This window comes from Mustela putorius, unplaced genomic scaffold (assembly GCF_011764305.1).
Source record: "Mustela putorius furo isolate JIRA1106 unplaced genomic scaffold, ASM1176430v1.1 tig00003859_pilon_pilon_pilon, whole genome shotgun sequence".
Classification (NCBI taxonomy): domain Eukaryota; kingdom Metazoa; phylum Chordata; class Mammalia; order Carnivora; family Mustelidae; genus Mustela; species Mustela putorius.
Genome location: NW_025422011.1, coordinates 4,206,243 through 4,225,168, shown reverse-complemented (window position 1 = coordinate 4,225,168; position 18,926 = coordinate 4,206,243).

Genomic DNA, 18,926 nt, shown 5'->3' with positions numbered 1-18,926 from the left:
GCTTGCAGAAGAAAAGACCAAGGAAGTAGTAGATGACCAAGTCAGTAGTAGATGAGTCAAAAATGGTTGTCTAGGAGCCGTCACAAAGATAAGAAAGAGAAGCACAGAAGACAGCCTAGAACAGAGAAATGGCCAAGGGGGCTTAGCAGTAGAGTGCCTTGGTTACCCCTGAAGGATATCCCTATGGGGTTGAAGATAGTCAACCAACTGATGGTGGAGGTGATGCATAAACAGTGTACCCAGTGAGAAGCTGACACCTACATTTACCCAGTCTTCTCTAGGTATTATCGCTCATCTTTATAACAAGTGCCTGGAAAGCAGTTACTACCTAAAACTTAGGATTAAAGATTCCAAACAACTTGCACAGTATAAATGCATACTATCTTCCTGATACTTTTCCAAATGCTTTCCATTCATAACTCAGTCCTTACAGTAAGCCAATAAAGGAAGGGGCGGCTGGGTGGCTCAATTGGATAAGCATCTGGCTTTAGCTGCACTGGGCTCCCCACTCAGTAGGGAGTCTGCTTCTTTCTCCTTCTTCCCCTGCCCATCCCCACCATTTGTGTTAAAATCTTAAAATAAAAAAATAAAAAAATAAAAAAAAGCCAGTGAATGAGATTCTAATATTATCATATTATCCTCAATCCTTATATATAAGGAAACTGAGGCACACAGTGGTAAAGTCAGAGCTGGTGTTCCAAGTAAGGGCATCCTGTATACTTAACAGTATATCACTATCTCTGAGAGGAAACATTAATTTTCATGAGTGGAAGCAGGTGCTAGTTCTAGGAACTGGGACATAATTGACAAGCTCCATTCATGAAAACTTGAAGACACCCTCTGCACTCTTATCTCTACTCTTCTCCCCCATGACACTGCTCCCCAGTCCCCAGGTACCCACCCATATGCCCACTCACACAAACTTGTGCACCAGGGCTGAGCCCTGGTCCCTTCTTACAATATGTCATATCACAGTTGTCATAGAAACCAGTAAATTTTCAGGGACTCCTAATGAAAGTTTCATTTTGTACCCTCATTGTACAATCTCCAGTTTTTGACAAACATAGTAAATAGGAACTAAAAACGTTTTATAATGAATCTGTCCACAGGACAGATTATAATGAAAATAGAGAGTGGTACCAAATTAACGTTCTTGTGACAGACATGATGACAAGCACAAAAGTGGGTATAGGGCTATTTGGTTATCACTGAAGAAACTACAGTAGCCACAGATGTTTTGGGAATCAGTGGTCTACTTTTAAAGACACACAGTTGCCTTTCTTTCCACAATGAATTTTGGGGAAACAAATGAAATGACCAACAGTCTTTTGTGAAAGATGTTACCTATAAAGGCAAAGTTCAGGTCTACTTGTACTGGAAAGAATTTTAAAAGTTGGATTTTTACTTGACCTGCCCTCTTAAGAGAGTTGTTCTGAGTGTTAACTCCATGGGTGAACAACAACCAGATCTCCTCTCTCAAAGAGTAAGAACACATCACTACCCTCTTCCAAATGAAGACCATTTTCCTGCTTATTTTCTCACTCTCAGCCTATGAGAGCAATGGATTTGTTCCAGATGGGACAGCATTTTAATAATGACTGAATTAATTGAATATAAAATGGGCAGGCATTGTTCCAAAAAAGGGAAGGAGGAAGCAGATTTTAAGTTTTCAAATGTTGACACAAAGGACAGTCTTGCCTTCCATTTAATTAAATTTCTAAACAAATACCTAAAATATTCTGACCAGCAACTACAGCAACTTTGCATTCTGCTTATCATCTGGTTTATTTTCACAGTTGTCCTTTCTGCCTAAGCTTTGATTCAGGCTGAAAATTTCTAGGGTCTGTTTTCTTGTTTACTTTCTAACTACATTGCCTCCTTCAGCAGCCTGTTATTTGCTGAGCTGTTGAACCTGTTTTGTCTTAAATTAACTCCAACCATCTATAAAAAGATAGCATGTTCTAAAACGCAAAGACACAGTGATAGTAATGTGGTGGTGATGCTGGACAGGTGGCTGGGAAGGCAGCAATAATAAAGAATAGGAAAACCAATTTGGATAAAACAAGAGAAAGCAACACCTGAGCCTTTTACCTGAACACCAGACTCAGGCATCAGCCCCCTAGGGGGCATTTAACTCTGTTCTATAAGCTTCCTTGCTCTCTTTTAGAACATTCTTATTTCCCTCTGAAGCTTACAACAACATTACAATGTCAGCATCATCCTCATTTCACAGAAATCTGAGACTCAGGAAAATGCCTTTTGAAGGTTATACAGCCAGTGAGGGGAATAACACAGGACTGAACCAACTACATACAGATGATCCTAATGATGAGGTCCTATTTTGCTCTACTGCAGTCCCTCCCAAATTAAGATGAACATGCTAATATTTACATAATCCGTGGAAAGCATTCAACTCAATGATCAAGAATTTTTGTGACAAATGCTACTTTCATTTCTTTCCAACTATTAAAATGGCAAGATTGAAAGCCCCAACTGAAATGATAAAGCTGTATCATCTTATTCCTTCTTTGCCTTGAGTTTTAGATATCGATTAAAAAAAATAGATACAGATACAGACATAGGTATAAGTATGGACATACACAGAGTTTTAGATGATGTAGATACAGATGATATAAATAAGAGATATATAGATACACATACAGATATAAGTATAGATATGTACAGAGTTACAAACAATACAGAAAGAAGATATAGAGTTATGGATAGGAAATATAAATACACATACAGATACAGGTATAGGTATAAATACATATACAGTTACAGGTGATATAGACAGAAGATATAGGTATATAAGTATATGAATATAGATAGATATAAATAGAGATGGTGATACAGATAGATATAGACCACTCCATATATCAGAGGATATCAAATTTCAGTTCTCCATTTTTTGAACATCATGTAGTCATTCACCTTTGATACAATGGATAAAAACAGAAATTACATCTTTATCAGTACTTTGGAAAAGAAGAAGAGAGGGAAAACACATGCCCCTTTACAAAGAAGTGGAGTATGAGCACCAATCTCCCACTCCTCTGAACCTGGGCAATTACAGACTTTCAACTGATTGATCAGACTGTTCAGATATAAGCAACCCTGTACCTGTAGAATTACTTTGCATAGTCAGTCTCTGGGACCTCAGTGCTATTATCGGTCACCCACAGATTCTGCCTCCCATATCTCTCCTTCTGACTCTCCACATCACAATGTCTTGAAACTGCTTTAATGTTCAGCTGTCACTGTGACTTTTTCCTTTGTATTAATGAAGGTCAATCATACCTGAAATAGGAAAGACTATAATAGTGTGTGGCCTTAAACTGTATATATAACGTGACAAACCTTCTAGCTACCTTGATTTTTATCTGGGATCTAATAGGGGAGACTGGAGACTTTTCAGACTACAAATGAAGTAACACCTAGTTAGATCTTCATCTCTCTTTAAGAAAAATCTAAGTTCTGGGGCGCCTGGGTGGCTCAGTGGGTTAAGCCTCTGCCTTCGGCTCAGGTCATGATCCCAGGGTCCTGGGATCGAGCCCTGCATCGGGCTCTCTGCTCAGCAGGGAGCCTGCTTCCTCCTCTCTCTGCCTGCTTCTCTGCCTACTTGTGATCTCTGTCTGTCCAATGAATAAATAAAATATATAAAAAAAAAAAGAAAAATCTAAGTTCTCTTTCTGTAGCCTACACATTAGTGTGCACACAGCAGCCAAACTACAATACCCAGGCTGCTTCCCACAGGCGTGGCATCTCAGAGTAGAACACAAGAAATAATCACAGTGTGGTTACATGTTTTAATAATTTAAAAAAATAATCAAACAAACTTTGTGGCAGTCCTCAGGCCTCTTTTGATAGGCCTGCTCCAGTAAGAATGTTCACTTAACTGGAGGCAGGCTGTATCCGTAGAGATTTGACATCACACAAGATGGGGGAAAAAATAAATAGAGTCAGTAAACAAAGGTGCATATTTTTAAAATCTAAACTTTGAATAATTATAGAAAGAGACCAATAACCCTCTAAAACTATAGTAACTACTGTATTAAAAATAAAACAATCAAGCCCAATGAGGATTTTCACTAATCTGGGTAAGATACAGAACAAGCACAAAAAAGGATCTCTTATCAGGATAGTGAAAGAAAAGCATTTAAGTTAGAAGTAGGACAAAGAGTTCCTCTTATCTACACCTGGCTAAAGATTTCATCAGAGGCCAGCAAATCCAGTTGAATGCAAAATCACACTTAGGATTATGAATAATTCCAGAGGTGTTCCTACAAGTTCTTAAATTAACTTTAAGAAGTTAATTCTATAATGTATTATCATTAAGAATAGTTTTGGTGGGTATAAAAATCCTCCCAAAGGCTAAGTCACCCATAGACTTAATCTCTTCCCCAGAAGACTGCCTTCATGCTCTGCTAGATCACTTCCTCCTACAAATTTAAAATTCAAATTTCCCAGACTATTAGTTCCACCTCCCCTTACATACCCTTCCCTGAGAAGCTAAGGGAATGGAATAAAAGTAAACACAAACAAGAAATCTGGATAGTCCTTGATTATATCAAGTCTCAATGAATACTCTTAGAAAGATGACAAGAAGAGGGAACAAAAAGACATGATTTATATTTTTATGAAATATGTATGATTTTATAAAATCTTGCTGTCTAGAGTGGATAGACAAGGTCACCAGTACCTGTAACAGCTGACCTTTAATAAGAATCTGTTCTACTTTTAGTGTGTCACTGTGTTCCCAGATGCTGGACCAATATCTGGCATTCAGAAGATGTCAGTTAAAATTTATTACATTTTAAAACCCCAGCCAACTTTATCTCTCTGACTTTAATTTTCTTAACTGAAAAACATTGAGTAGCTAAATGTTTTGCAACACTTTATTTAGCAGCTAACCTCATTGTTTTTTTAAAACCCTTATGCTGAATTTCAAAATATTAAACAGAAAAGGTGGAGGGTAAAAGCAAAAACCTCAGAACTCTCAGCCACGCCTTGCCCTCATGACACCTCCACAGAGCACTATGATGCCAGAAACAACGACCCTAAATGGTCCTCGTCCCAGCTCTCACACTCTATGACTCTGTGACATCCAACACTAAGCAAAATTTTATGCTAAAGCCTCAGAGACACCGACCCTTGCCTCATGTAGGAAAGATGGACTTTGACCTGGAGCACGGGTATAAAAAGATAGTCTTCAAGCTGAGGTTTCATTCATTCCCTCCTACCAGACATCATGGGCCTGTAAAAGAAAAGCAATTTCTGTCCAGTCTTAAGTCTTTCAATAAACTTCAGCAAAGCTGGGCACCTGGGTGGCTCAGTGCGTTAAGGTCTCTGCCTTTGGCTCAGGTCATGATCCCAGGGTCCTGTGATGGAGCCCTGCATCAGGCTCTCTGCTCAGCAGGGAGCCTGCTTCCTCCTCTCTCTCTGCCTGCCTCTCTGCCTACTTGTGATTTCTGTCTGTCAAATAAATAAATTTTTAAAAAATCTTAAAAAAAAAAAAAAAAACTTCAGCAAAGCTAAAAAGTAATCAATTGGGTTCCTGGGTGTGTAATTGCTCAAAAGTGATTTAGGTTATATTGATGAAGGCTGCAAACTTTCATTTCAGACCAAGTGTCAGCATACACCCAAGGCTAATGTCAAAGAATAAAATTACCTTACTAAGAAAATGTCAAAGCAGAGAACTTCATGCTAAGATATGCATGTAGTATGACTAAGAATGGGCATGAAGTTGGGTGGGGGAGAAAGAGAAACATGAAAAAGAATAAGCCCTTCTTCAGTTTGCAAACTGGGATCAGTTTTCTAGAAAATATCTGTGGCATGAGACTCTAAGGCTCAACAAGATCCATATTGTTTGTACCTGAATATTATTATTATTATTATTTTAGGATTTTATTTATTTGACAGAGAGAGAAATCACAAGTAGGCAGAGAGGCAGGCGGTGTGGGGTGTGGTGGGGGGCTTCCCGCTGAGCAGAAAGCCTGATGCAAGGCTCTATCCCAGGACCCTGAGAATATGACCTGAGTGGAAGGCAGAGGTTTAACCCACGGAGCCTCCCAGGCACCCCCTCTCAATATTATTATTAATAGTTAACTTTTATTGACCTTTGTAAGTGCCTTTTTAACCCTGTGATCTCGGCATACTTTTTGTTTGTTTGTTTGTTTGTTTTTTAAGATTCTATTTATTAATTTGAGAGATAGACAGTGAAAGAGAGCATGAGGGGGAGAAAGTCAGAGGGAGAAGCAGACTCTCCAAGGAGCAGGGAGCCTGATGTGGGACTCGATCCCAGGACTCTGGGATCATGACCCGAGCAGAAGGCAGTTGCTTAACCAATTGAGCCACCCAAGCGTCCCTCGGCATACTTTTTAATCTTCATTGTATAACAAGAAAAATAAAGCTCAGGCTTGTTCAAAACAAGTTCAAGGTCACACAGTTAACAAATGGCAAACCGGGATTCAAATCCAAGCCTATCTATTATGTAAGCTCACTCATAACATAACTTCTCCACTCTTGGTCTCTTTCATTTCTAATTTGTATATAAGAGAGGTGCTGCAGGATGCCAGTGTCTCTGTTCTTGACACCAAGTATCCTGGAATTAGGTAAACTCTCTTACTCACCACCCCATCAGTCCTGCCTTTCTCTGCCTTGGGTCTTCTGCCACAGCCAGGTATAACATGTCACAAAGGCTGGAAAGCCAATTCATGTTCTGTGATCGCACTTTCCCATTTGCTTAATTTCATCAAGCAAGTAACAGTAAAGTACACAGTTCAGAGTTTATCTATTGCTAAGGATCAAAAATGTTCCAAATGCTATACCAATTAGATGCCCATCCAAAAGTTAAAAATATTCACCAAGCATAAGGATAGCCCAGTCTAGGGCAGGAAAAAATGCAACTTGGGTCCAACTCGTAGCTCTCCCATGGGGAAGCTAAATAACTTGGAAAAATCAGTCTTGTTATCTCAAGAGAGAGACAATACTACCAGCCTGCACACATTAGGACAGTCAAATGAGATGAAGGGAGCCTGTTTCTCAGATGTAGTGTGTATCAAAAGATTGCTATTCTTAAAGACATTGATGCATTGACACTAGGCATTCAGCCTTGAAAACAGTTGACCTCAGCTCAAACTTCAGTTTTGTTATTTTATTGCTCTGTGATTATGGACAAGCTTATTAAACTCTCTGTACCTATGTTTTCTGAACTATAAAATGGGTATAATAGTAGCAATACCATATAGGGTTGTTGAAAAGACGAAATGCAGTAACAGAATGATTAGCACAACAATAAAAACGATCATTTACTGAATGCATACGATGTGTTAGGTATTACACTTACTTTTTGAACATGTAACATCAACACAGAGCATACATTTTTAAGATTATCATTATTTGATCTTATGGATTTCTGTCTGAGGAATCAGTCATTTCAAAACCCATTCAAACAAGAGTAATTAAAAAAAATTATATCCTGATATCATCTGAGACCATGAACCAAACCAAGACTGATGCCAGAACCACCATAAACATTTCAAGGCTGTGAACCAATAAACAATTACAGAAGTTGAAGTTGAATGTTCTCTCTCTTAAAGCCCAGAAAGAGTCCAAATTGATAGAACTGATTTCAGTCAAATAAGCAGTTACTCTCCAATTGAGTAAAATCAATTAAAATAAAACACAATCCAATCATGGTTTTCCTTTTAGCCAGTTTTGAAATATAGACCCTGTCACTGACATTCACCAGCTGGAGAAAAGTCTGAAGCAGATGAATGGGATGAATGGAGACAGATGCTATGTTAATATCTGGTTTGGGGCCCACATTAGATGTTAAGAAAATTGTAATGCTGCAAAGCTTGGGTGGATCAGCGGGCTCAGCCTCTGCCTTCAGCTCAGGTCACGAACCCAGAGTCCTGGGATCCTGCCCCAGCTCAGGTTCCTGCTCAGTGGGGAGCCTGTTTCTCTCTCTGCCTCTGGCTCTCTCCGTTTGTGGATACCTGTGTGCTCTCTCTCTCTCTCTCTCTGACAAGTAAATAAATAAAATCTTTTTTTAAAAAAGAAAATTATAATGTTATGATGTACAAAACTGAAAGGGACCTGTAAGGCGTAGTTTCTAAGAACCTGATGTCTTAGAAGAGAACGATGCAAACAGAGGCTGCTCTCAAGAGATTCATGGGTTAAATTCCACAATAAGGAAAGAATACATACTTGATATTCCACTTATAGGAACAGACTGAACTCAAGCAATAGTCTCTACTCACTCTTTAAACCCTATTAAAACACAAACAAAGAGATGTTTAAAACACATAGCCCACAAGGACAAATAATGTGGAAGAAGAGACAACAGCAACACAATTTCATACTTTTACAAACCGGAAAATGGATAAGGGATAACTGATTTAACAAAATGGGGAGGTCAGCAACAGGAAAAGATAAGTTATTTTATATCTCGTGATCCTCCAAAAGGCTCAGCAATTAGCAGGCACTAGATATCTTTAAAAATGAAAGTAAAGATAGGATAAGAAAAAAAAAGAAGAAGATGATTTGGTTCAAAGTATCTAAACAGCAGTTCAATCTCAACATGAAGGTGAGGTTTATTCTGAAAATACTAAAACATGGAGGTGCTCATGAGGGGAGACGGACTCAGAGCCCTTAGGCATAGTTAAGTCAGGACTACCATAGTGAAATGGGGCCGTTAAAAGTAAAAGCATCCATACTAATGATACACCAGCCTTTTCCCACATCTGCCTCTTCTATAATGCTGGAAGCCACCTCTATCCCCACTAAGCAAAAAACTGGAAGACTCTTTTCTGAGAAATCTGACCAGTTCAAAAGGAAAGAACTTATGATAGGGACACAGAAGGTTTTTTACAGAAATACCCAGCCAGATAGCCATCTACTAAAACCCAGAGATGTCAAGTCTCAGTTATACCTACAGAGTTTCCAGCTACCTTCTGAATATATCACTCTTAAATATAACCAGCTATTAATGGCATGCCTCCAAAATAACAGACAGAAACCAAAACAAACAAGACAGGAAAAAAGGAAAGAAAAAAAAGAAACAAACAACTAAGCCAAAATCTAGCACTTAAATCATAAGTTCATAAAAGCAGATACTGCATGGGTAAATCAAGAAAATGTGGTATATACGATAAGAATATTTTAAAAGTGAGGGAAAAAACAGTGTTCAGAAATAAAAATATTATAGGAAAAATAATAATAAAATAATGGAAGGTTTTTAAAAAGGGAGCAGGAGAACAAGGGCATTGAAAATAGAAGGAACAATTTTTAAAAACTAGAGAACCTATCCAGTAGGTTCAATGTCAGAGTAATAGATGTCATAGAAAGAAAGAAAAGAGAAGAGAGAGAAAGAGAGGGGAAAGGGAGATAATCAAAGGAATAATTAAAGAATAATTAAAATTAAAGAATAAAGACAATTTTCCAGAACTGAAGGAAATAAATTTACAAATAAATGGGCCATCATACAACCAACACGGTAAAATGTAAATAGACCCATTCCAGGACACATCATCATCAAGTCTGAGAACACTGAGAATAAAGAAAATATCCTAAAATTTTCTAGAGAGAGGGAAGAAGAATGCCTTCCTACAAAGATTTTAGAATCAGAATGACACTAGACTTCTCAACAGCAACACTGGAAGCTAAAAGAAAGACTAGAGTAATCCTTCAAATTCTGAAGAAGAGGGAATTTCCAACCTAGGATTACATATCTAGCCAAAATACCAATTAAGTGTGAGGATATTATGAAGATACTTTTAGACATGCAAGGTCTTAGCAGTTTGCTTCCCAGGCTCTCCTCCAGGACACTACTGAAAAGTCACACTCTGCCAAAATGAGAAAGTAAACCAAGAAAAAGGAACATGCCAAATTAATAAAAAGAGAGGGCAAAGGAGTAACAGGCTAATGGTGAAGGGAGATTCCTACTGCAACCAACGGGGGAGCAGACTGGTCAGAAAGGTCAGGGAAAATTACTTCAAGAAATAAGACTAAAAGTAATTCCTAATGTATCTGACCATATTCAGAGGAAGTTTACTCAGTGGAAGAGTGTAGGGATGAGTGAAGTAGGGAGTTCTGGAAAAATAAGCCAATCAGGAAACAACATAAACAAAAAATAACAATTACCGAGTCCAAGGAAAAAACAAAATGTTGGGTATGAAAGGAGAGGAAAACAGGCACAGAACCTGGCTGGGCTATGACTAGTATTTACATATTCACAGCAGTGTAAACACTAAAGAGCAACCTGAGTTCCACTAGAAGAGTGGCTAGGAGGAGGGGGCGGAGGTAAGAGGTGTGTGTGTCATATGGAGTGGCAGCGGCCAGAGGGTGCCAAATCCCACTTCCACTGAGAGAAATCAATAGAATATGCCCCAAACTTGAATATCAAGAAATTGCAATGAAAGAATTTAAAGATATGAAGGTAGATGTCCGAAGAAGCACCTGAGAGAGTTGAAATTGGTCGCCTCTGCAGAATAGGAGATCCAAGAAGGGTTGAAGGTATTGCTGTTTGCGCTTTAAAAAAATGCCTTAAGACTACTTTCTCTTTAAAACACTTGCAAGTATAATTTTGATTTAAAAAAAGGAAATAGAAATAAAAACCAAGGGAGACAACAGAGACCAGGAAGGGCACTCTCCAGTCCACATAACAAACCAAGAAAGCACTAACTCCGGTGGTTCGGGGGAAGTCACCGGTAACACTAGGGCAGATCTGGGGTATGCTGCCCTTAAAGAGTCAAGGCTTTTATCTATTCAATAAATATTTACTGTGTCCCCGTTGGGGGGGGGGGTCTCCTCATCCTCCTCTTTTCCCTCCTTGTCCACCTCTTTCTCATCACAATAACAACAACAAAAAAAACTAAGCAATTACTCTGTACCAGATATTTTATCCAAAGCTTTACATGATACTGCCACTTGATCCTCACAACAACCTCATAATAAGAGGTATTTTATTACTTCCATTTCATACATGAAGAAAAAAGGGCACAGAGAAGTTAAGCTGCCCAATGTCACACACCAAGTGGGTGACAAACCAGCATTCAACATCAGGCAACCACACAGTTCTATTCCAGAGCCTGAAATCTTAACCACTGGCTAAATTACTGAGCACAAAGAGGACACTCAATAAATTACTGGTGAACAAAAATCAGTTAAGTAGATATTATAAGTCAGGCACTGGAACTACAAGGATGAAAAAGAAGTTCAGTCCCTGAAATCAGGGAGCCTGCAGTCTAACGGCTTAAATGTGAAACTCTGAAGCCAAGTCCATTAGAGATGAAGTTGGTCATAAAGGGTTAATTTTCATTGGCGCTGCCCCCACCCCCATCTTCAGCCAGATCATGTAGTCCCAGTACTCATAATGCCTTGTTGGAGAGCTCACCTACCCTCCCACTTTGCAAATGGGAAAACTGAGGCCCAGAGGGATTTTATAACTTCTCCATCTCAAAAAGAGGCAAAACCAAGATTAAAATCTGGTCTCTTGGCTCCCACGTCATCATTCATTTTTTTCTGAGTCAGAACCTGCATAAGCAACAACACCCAGCAATTAACATTTGCTCCTCATGGCTCCATTGTCAGCCATTGTCCATAGAAACCCACTATAAAAGAGCAGGAGAAATGGATTTGAGCAGGTGACATTCCAAGGACATTTTTAAATAAACAATGAACCTTTAAAGTAATAGAGGCCATATTTATTCTGCTGCTCAAATTGATTGCTGGGATGTGGTTTATGATATTAAAATATTTATAAATATATATTTAATTTCCACCCATCTCTACCAGGAACCATAATATAAACTTCAATCAGCATTTTCCCTAACATTTGAAAGGCAATTATAGGACTATATTAACATTCATCTTACACAGCATCTTTAAAAGCCTCAATTGTTTAGCATGGCTGTTAAATCATTAAGCAAGCACACTGTGTGATATAATAAACAGAATGGATCAGAATGCACTATTTGCTTATCTAAAACATTTTCCCAGAGTTGGATTAAAGAAATTACCTAATTATCATACAAGAGTCAGACACAATTCTCTGACTGATCTGTCATCTTGGTGAGAATATGATCTCACTACATGGGTCAAGTCAGTCATCAAATATCCTAAATTAAATAAAACCCATCTTCATCAAATAAAACTTTGTATTTAAACTCTCAAGACATTTTAAACAATATACTAAGAAAGTAAAAGGACATGGGGAGAGTGTCAAGGAAATTACCTCTTACCACAATAAACAACAGTCAAATGACAGAACCCCATAAACAAAATTCTGGAGATCTTCATTTTAGCCTAGACTGAATCTTACAGAAAGGATTTCATAGTGCTTCCTCTCTGTCAATGACAAATGGCCATGTTTTCTTACAGGACCTTACTGGCCTTCCAAAGAAGAGGATATCCATACAAGTTAGAGTGCTGATTCTCCCCAGGCATTCAAGCTAAAATATATATGTATCATAGTCATTTTCATCTTTAACCCACCTTCCTCTCTATCCATGTGATGTTCCTGGTTGGCTCCACCTCTGAAATCCCTCCTTTCCATTCCCCACTGCCATTTCCTTAGTCCACAGCTTCATCACTTCTTAGTGTAACTCTCATTTCTAACTGGTCTTCCACATCTCCTTATCCAGCCTGGCCAATTCATATTTTATATTACAGCCTCAAACAAGGTTCTAGTATTTCCCTGAAGTCCAAATTCTTTAGGCTTGCATTCAAAGCCATCTCCAACCTAACCCCCTTTACCCAAGCTTAATTCCCATTCAATTGCTCATGCCAGAGCACACAAGATAAATGATCTATAACAGAGATCTGGGGCTGCTTTGTTCTTTACAGGATCTCCAATGCTTAACACAATGTCTGACACTTAGATGATGCTCAGTAAATATTTGTCAAATGTAGGAATGAATATGGTCTACTTTCAACTTTTACTGAACCAGCAATGGTGCTATTGCACCAACTTCTTAAAGCTCTGAACTCTAATTATACCAATCAAAAAAATCCCAGCTATCTTTCAAAATTCTCTTCAACCAATGCCTCCTCTAAGAAATACTGCTGATGCTCTCAGCCAAAATTATTTATTATTATTACCTCATTTGTTCCCACAGAACATTGCTTGTTTTTTTTTTTTTTACTACTACACATTTTTTATTGGGGCAAAATACACAAAATATAAAATCTGCATTTTAAGTGTACACTTCAGTGTTTTAAGTGTGTTCAGACTATTGTGTGACCATCATGATTGTCATTTCCAGAACTTTTCATTACCCCAAACTAAAATTCTATACCTATTAAATACAATATTCCCATTTCCTCATGGCCCCAGCCCCTGGTAACTACCATTCTACTTTCTGTCTCTATGAATTTGACGGCTATGGGTACTACATATCAGTGGAATCACACAGTATTTGTTCTTCGTGTCTAGTTTGACATAATGTCCTCAAGGTTCATCCATGTTGCAGCATGTGTCAGAATTTAATTCCTTTTTAAGGCTGAATAATATTCCATTGTACGTTATACAACATTTTGTTCATCCATTCACCCATCAATGAACATTTGGGTTGCTTCCGCCCTTTGGTTATTATAAATAATGCTATTATGAATGTGGGCATACAGAAATCTATTCAAATCCCCACTTTCAATACTTTTGGAAATATACCCAGAAGTGGAATTACTGGATAACATGGTAATTTTATAGTTAATTATTTAAGACATCATCATATTGTTTTCCACAGCAGCTGCCCCATCTTACCTAACCCACCAGTAATGCACAAGGGTTCCAATCTATCCACACTCTCAACAACACATGTTATTTTCTGCTTTTGTTTGTTTGTTTTGATAACAGCCAGGCTAATGGGTCTGCGTGCTACTCCAGTATCATTCTGATTTGCATTTCTCTAATGATTAGTGATGCTCAGCATTTTTCATGTGCTTATTTTTTTTTAAGATTTTATTTATTTATTTGACAGAGAGAAATCACAAGTGGGCAGAGAGGCAGAGAGAGAGAGAGGAGGAAGCAGGCTCCCCGCTGAGCAAATAGAGCCCAATGCGAGACTCGATCCCAGGACCCCGAGATCATGACCTGAGCCAAAGGCAGCGGCTCAACCCACTGAGCCACCCAGGCGCCCCACATGTGCTTATTTTTTAAGACCGTTTTTTTTTCCCTTTTTCTTTTTTTTAATTTGTGATTTTTTACCATTTTATTTCATTTATTTTCAGTGTTCCAGCATTTATTGTTTATACACCACACCCAGTGCTCCATGCGATACATGACCTTCATAATACCTCCCACCAGGCTCACCCAACCCCTCACCTCGCCCCCCCCAAAACCCTCAGTTTGTTTCTCAGAGTTCACAGTCTCTCATGGTTTGTCTCCCCCTCCAATTTTCCCCAACTCACTTCTCTGCACCATTTCCCAATGTCCTCCATGTTATTCCTTATGCTCTACAAGTAAGTGAAACCATATGATAACTGACTTTCTCTACTTGACTTATTTCACTCAGAATAATCTCTTCTAGGCCCCTCCATGTGGATACAAAAGTTGGCTATTCATCCTTTCTGATGGAGGCATAATGCTCCATCATATATATGGCCATATTTTCTTTATCCATTTGTCCGCTGAAGGGCATCTTAGTTCCTCCCACGGTTTGGTGACTATAGCCATTGCTCCTATGAACACTGGGGTACAGGTGGCCCTTATTTTCACTAAATCTGTATCTTTGGGGTAAATACCCAGTAGTGCAATGGCAGGGTCATAAGGTAGCTCTATTTTAATTTCTTTAAGAAATCTCCACACTGGGGCACCTGGGTGGCTCAGTTGGTTAAGCGACTGCCTTCAGCTCAAGTCATGATCCAGGAGTCCCGGGATCCAGTCCCACATCAGGCTCCCAGCTCCATGCGGAGTCTGCTTCTCCTTCTGACCTTCTCCCTTCTCATGCTCTCTCTCTCACTCTCTCAAATAAATAAATAATCTTTGAAAAAAAAAAAAAGAAAGAAAGAAATCTCCACTGTTTTCCAAAGTGGCTGCACCAAAGTACATTGCCATCAACAATGTAAGAGGGCGGTTCCCCTTTCTCCACATCCTCTCCAACACCAGTTGTTTACTGCCTTGTTAATTTTGGCCATTCTAACTGGTGTAAGGTGGTATCTCAATGTGGTTTTAATCTGAATCTTCCTGATGGCTAATGATGATGAACACTTTTTAATGTGTGTTAGCCATTTGTATGTCTTCTTTGGAGAAGTGTCCATGTCTTCTGCCCATTTTTTGACATGATTATCTGTTTTGTGTGTGTGTTGAGTTTGAGAGGTTCTCTATAGATCTTAGATATCAGACCTTTGTCTGTAGTGTCATTTGCAAATATCTTTTCCCATTCTGTGGGTTGTCTCTTTGTTTTGCTACTGTTTCTTCTGCTGTGCAGAAGCTTTTGATCTTGATGAAGTCCCAAAAGTTCATTTTTGCTTTTGTTTCCTTTGCCTTTGGAGACATGTCTTGAAAGAAGTTGCTATATCTGATGTCGAAGAGATTACTACCTATGTTCTCCTCTAGGATTTTGATAGATTCCTGCTTCACATTAAAGTCTTTTATCCATTTCAAGTTTATTTTTGTGTATGGTATAAGAGAATGGACGAGTTTCATTCTTCTACATGTAGCTGTCTAATTTTCCCAGCACCATTTATTGAAGAGACTGTCTTTTTTCCACTGTATATTTTTTCCTGCTTTGTCCAAGATTATTTGACCATAGAGTTGAGGGTCCACATCATGTGCTTATTTTTTTAATAGATTTATTTAATTAATGAGAGAATTTATTTAATTATGAGAGAATGCATATGCAAGTAGGGCAGCAGAGGAAGAAGGTGAGAGGATATCAAGAAGACACCCCACTGAACGCAGAGCCCAACCCATACTCCATATCATGACCCCAAGATCACCCCAGGAGCCAAAACCAAGAACTGGATGCTCAACCGATTGAGCCACCCAGGTGCCACTTCGTTGCTTATTGACCATCTATGTATCTTCTTTGGAGAACTGTCTATTCAAGTCTTTTGTTCATTTTTAATTGGATTGTTTTCTTAGAGTTGAGTTGCAAGAATTATCTGTATATTCTGGATATTAATCTCTTTCTTTTGAAGAGATTTTATGTATTTGAGAGAGAGAAGGAGACAGAGCAAGCACAGAGGGTAGGGCCAGAGGGAGAGGGAGAAGCAGACTTTCCGTTGAGCAGGGAACCTGAACTGGGGCTCAATTCCAGGACCCTGAGATCATGACCTGAGCTGAAGACAGATGCTTAACTGACTGAGCCTCCCAGGTGCCTCTTAACCTCTTATCAGGCATATTATTTGCAAATATTTTCATCCATTCTGTGGCTTATCTTTTCACTCTGTTGATGGTGTCCCTTAATAAACTTTTTTTTATTTTGACTAAGTTCAATTTATCTACTTTTTTCTTTTGTTTTCTTGTTTTTGATGTCACATCCAAGAAATCAGTACCAAATCCAATGTCATGAAGCTTTTCTCCCTACCTTTTTTTTTCTATGAGTGTTTTGTTTTGTTTGGTTTGGTTTTTTAGCTTTGTCTCTTATATTTAGACCTTTATTCCATTTTCAGTTTGTTTTTGTACATGGTATAAGGTAAGGGTTCACTCCATTCTTTGGCATGTGACTATCCACGTTTCTAAGCACTATTTGTTGTAGATTCCTTTCTGCATGGAATGGTCTTGACACCTTTGTTGAAAATTCACTTAACGATATCCCTGAGGGTTTACTTCTGGACTCTCAATTCTATTCCATTGGACTACTTGCTTGTATTGGTGCTAGTACCATAGTGTTTTGATTATCATAGTTTTGAATTAAGTTTTGAAATCAAGATATGCAAATCTTCCCATTTAGTCCTTTTTTAAGATTGCTTTGGTTATCTGGGGTCTTTTAAGGTTCCATATGCATTTTAAAATGTATTTTTATATTTCTGCAAAAAAATATTGTTAGAATTTTGACAGGAATTGCATTAAATATGTACATTGGGTGGAACTGACATCTTAATAATATTAAAGCCATCCAATTCATGAACAGGAGATGCCTTTCAAATTATCTCTGTCATCTTTAATTTCTTTCAGTAATATTTTGTAGTTTATGTTGTACAAATCTTTAGCCTCCTTGGTTAAGTTCATTCTTAAGTAAATTTTTTATGTTATTGTAAATGGAATCATTTTCTCAAATTTCCTTTTTTGGGATTTCACTTTGTTAGTTATATAGAAATACAACTGATTTGTCTGCACTGGTTTTATATCTGGGAACATGCTAAATTTATTTATTGGCATAACGGGATTTTTCATGGAATCTTTAGGATAATGCTGCACTTTTAATTTAATCTTTCTTATAGTTATGTTTGTGTATTTATCATTTCCTGGTGGTAAATTATTTCACGGCATAAATCACCTTTATTTATAGCCCCTAGTCTATTGTTTTCTCTATATAATGATACAATTTAAATGGACAAATCAGAATTGTAAAAGATTATCTATGATTCTGAATTATGGCAATATTCTGAGAAAGGATCTTCCTGGGACTGATCAACAGGAGGTGTCTTAGATCCTTTTCTCTTACAAATCCTCTGATCTCCCTAGGACATATTTTAGGATCAGAGGATGGGGAGAAAAAAGGAGTAAGACTAAGATTTATTTAACATCTACTCTTTGCCAAACACAATGCTTATTTCATATTCACAACAGTGATGAAGCAAGTATTGTTCTACTCATCTGTCTAATGAGCCTACAGAGTTTTAGAGAAGTTAATTGAGATTATAAATGCAGGAAGTACAAAAGCTAGAATTCTATAAGGAAATCCCTAAGAGTTGGAAAGTATAGAAGGAAACTGAGAAGATGCCAAATAAGGACTAGATAATTCTAGCGTAGAGTCTTAGAAGAGAAGTTGTTCTAAAGAGAAATATAATTTTAAGTGGGGAATAGGAGAGGAATCTGAGATATGCTCAGGGGGTTATGATTGTACTAAATCAGGTCATCCTATGATACTGTGCTGGGCATAGGTATGAAGTATTCATGGGCAGAAGTGAGGCTGTATTGCCCAGGCCAATGAGGCAGGAACTGAGCAACAACCCCTGCAGGCCCATGTCAAACTAAGTGGTGAATAAACGTTGCTCAGAACTTCTGTAATATGGATAATTCTGGTTTCTATGCACCTATAGAGCCACAGGAGTTATGAGTCAACGCATTTGAATGGCTGGTATATCTGACTTTGAGGTCTACTTTTACTTTATCATAGAGACTTAAGATTCATTATTTCCTAGAAATGTATCCTTCCTATCAAGATACTTCACCTTCAAGATACTTCTAACATGGCCAGAATCACCTGTACTGTATTATGTATTACTGAACCTCACAAAGTTGTTTTAGCATACTTCCAAATGTATTTGTCTTTACTCTCTCTCTCTCTCTCTCTCTGCTTACTGCCCCCTCCCACCCACCCATTTAACAGCAACTTCAGGGCGCCTGGGTGGCTCAGTGGGTTAAGTCTCTGCCTTCAGCTCAGGCCATGATCCTGGGGTCCTGGCCTCATCAGGCTGCCTGCTCAGAGGGGAGTCTGCCTCTCCCTTTCCCCTTGCTCCTCCCCCTGCTCAGGCTCTCTCTCGCTCTGTCAAATAAATACATAAAATCTTTTCTTAAAAATCACAGCAACTTCAAAGAAAGGAAGAACTAGATAAAGGATTCATTTTATCACATATCTGCTCCTTTGGGGTATAATATATATTGAATAATATAATTTTGCTAAATATGTGCAGCAAATGCCACTATGGATCATAGCTCTTCACCATAAAAAAATGTTTCATTAGATTTGTTTGTTCGATGCTGACATGACATTATGGTTTCGTTTTTGTTGTTTGTTTTAGTTGTGAAATGA